We start from the raw sequence: 2,801 nt of genomic DNA, 5'->3' as shown, positions 1-2,801 counted from the left end.
TCGCCTCCCATTTCGAGATTACAACTATTCATGAAGCAGATAACATTCCCTAATGACATCAATGTGTAGAGCAAGGAATAACAGATTATTTCTATTATTTATATTTGACGGACATTTGTCCTCCTCTTGTTTGTTCTTAACACAATGTTTTGGCTGATATACTCTCCAGGCTCCATCAGGTGTCTTGGGGAAATTTCGAACTTGGGTTCTAATTCCTAAGGTATTTTTCGATGTTATTATTATTATTATTATTATTATTATTATTATTATTATTATTATTATTATTATTATTATTCACGTCACTGCCTGGAATTGAACTCGGAATCTTTGGGTTAGTAGCCCGCGCTCTTAACCACTACGCTATATGCCCGAAACTTTGTGTTAACAACAAACAAGATGAGGACAAATATCCGTCAAATGTAAATAATGTAAATAATGTACATAATTCCTCATCTCTTAAATATAGAACTGTAAGGAATAACAGAATTCCTCTCAATGCCTCCCTGAGGTCTGCTCCTTAGTTTCTTTGTTGACATTACAGGCCAGTCATAAAGGGTTTCCATTATGCGTTAACAACATAACAAATGATAAATATTTATTTCTTTATTGCCCACAGGGGGCTAAACATAGAGGGAACAAACAGGGACAGACAAGGGGATTGAGTCGATTACATCAACCCCAGTGATTAACTGGTGCTTATTTAATCGACCCCGAAAGAATGAGAGGCAAAGTCGACCGCGGCGGAGTTTGAACTCAGAACGTAACGGCAGACGAAATACCGCTAGAAATATTAACTGCCGAATAACAACAGTGGATACCCATGCAGGTAACTATTTTATTTTATGGTTATACACAATATAAGCGCAGGCGAGTGTCTGTCGTAAGACGTTTGCTCCCCAACCACATGGTTCTGGGTTCAGTCCCTCTATGTGGCACCTTTGTCAAGTACCTTCTGTTGTAGACTCGGGTCGACTAAAGCCTTGTGAGTGGATTTCATAGACGGAAACTGAAAGAGGCCCCAAATTCATATGTGTTTATGTGTGTCTTTCTGTTTGTGTTTGTCCTCCCCACCACTGCTTGACAACCGGTGCTGGTGTGTTTACGCCCGCTTAGAATAGCGGTTCGGCAAAAATGTGTGATAGAATAACCACCTGGCTTTAAGAAATAAGTATTGGGGTCGATTCGTGCGAATTGTTGAAGGTGGTGCTCCAGCATGGCCGCAGACAAGTGACTGGAACAAGCAAAGAGTAAAAGACGAAATAATTAAAATGATTTCTATAAAACAATACACACACACATACATGCATGCATACATACATACATACATAAACACATACACACATACACACATAAACACATATATATATATACATACGTATGTGTGTGCATTCATTTGCATATGTCTCTGTGTGTCTTTATGGATAGATAGATAGATAGATAGATAGATAGATAGATAGATAGATAGATACGGATATTAGACAAACGCTGGTCTATATAAACGTCTGTGAATCCTGACTGCAGTAGAAGTAAGTTCGTTTCTGTGTTTTTTCTTTGTTTTTTTTTATCTTTGTTAATAGTTATCATCGGGTAAATTTGTATACCTGCAATGTTCATAAATTATGAACATATAAGCATAAATTGTTAACATATATGCATAAATTATAGACATATATGCATAAATTATAAACATATAGACACGGATGGTCAGAGGTGAATAGAAATAGTGAATGAATACATTTTAACACGTTTATGCACATGTGTGTGGGTAGGCAAATGTTTAAGTCTCATTCGAATACAAGGGTATTGTTCCTTTTTAAGCGAATACTTATATACTACAGCGTATATATTCATAACATGCTCTCTCTCTCTCTCTCTCTCTCTCTCTCTCTCTCTCTTTCTCTTTCTCTCACTCTCTCTCTCTCCATATATATATGTACACATATGCATATATTCTTGTATTCTTTTATTCTTTTACTTGTTTTTGTCATTTGACTGCGACCATGTTGGAGTACTGGCTATAAAAATTAACCTGTGCATCGGTCGGGAATCGAACCCAGGCCGCCCGCGTGTCAAGCAAGCTTTCTACCACAGAATATATATATATATAAATATATATCGAACTCACAACCTTACGATCATTACATAGTTACCTCACAATAAAATCTCCTAAAGCAACAATTACAGCTAATTATATATATATATAGAGAGAGGGGGGGGTAAGAGAGAGATAGAGAGGGGACTGAGAGAGAGAGAGAGAGAAAGAGAGAGAGAGAGAGATATGCACACACACGCACAAACACAGGTAGATAAATGCGATCTTCAACGTCACAACATACCAATATTTGACACTTACGGTACAGCCTGATGATTTGGGAGAGATATGATGGAGCGTATTGCATATTCCTATAAGTTGTTGTACATTAATATATGCCTTCTTGTATGTATAAAATTAACTGACACTCCGTCGGTTACAACGACGAGGGTTCCAGTTGATCCGATCAACCTAACAGCCTGCTCAAAACTGACTGAGAACCTCACAGACACGCGTACCATTATTGTAATTTTCGGCGGATTCAGTGTGACACAAGGCTGGCCCTTTGAAATACATATACTACTCATGTTTGTCTGCCGGATGGACTGGAGCAACGTGAAATAAAGTGTCTTGCTCAAGGACACAACGCACCACCAGAAATCGAACTCACAACCTCACGATCATTACGCCACGCGCTGTACATAGTTACCTCACAATAATATCTCCTAAAGCAACGATAACAGTTATATATATATATATATATATATAT

General features: G+C 37.7%; 1 protein-coding gene across 2 annotated transcripts in view; it reads right to left on the bottom strand.

Annotated features, from left to right (window-relative positions):
* Window positions 1-2,801, bottom strand: part of LOC106868422 (uncharacterized) — a 148,939-nt gene that overhangs the window by 139,831 nt on the left and 6,307 nt on the right. The window lies entirely within an intron of this gene.

The sequence above is a fragment of the Octopus bimaculoides genome, chromosome 7, assembly GCF_001194135.2.
Source record: "Octopus bimaculoides isolate UCB-OBI-ISO-001 chromosome 7, ASM119413v2, whole genome shotgun sequence".
In the NCBI taxonomy this organism is placed as follows: Eukaryota; Metazoa; Mollusca; class Cephalopoda; order Octopoda; family Octopodidae; genus Octopus; species Octopus bimaculoides.
The sequence above is the reverse complement of the archived record's forward strand: the minus strand, read 5'-3'. Positions and strand labels throughout refer to the sequence as shown.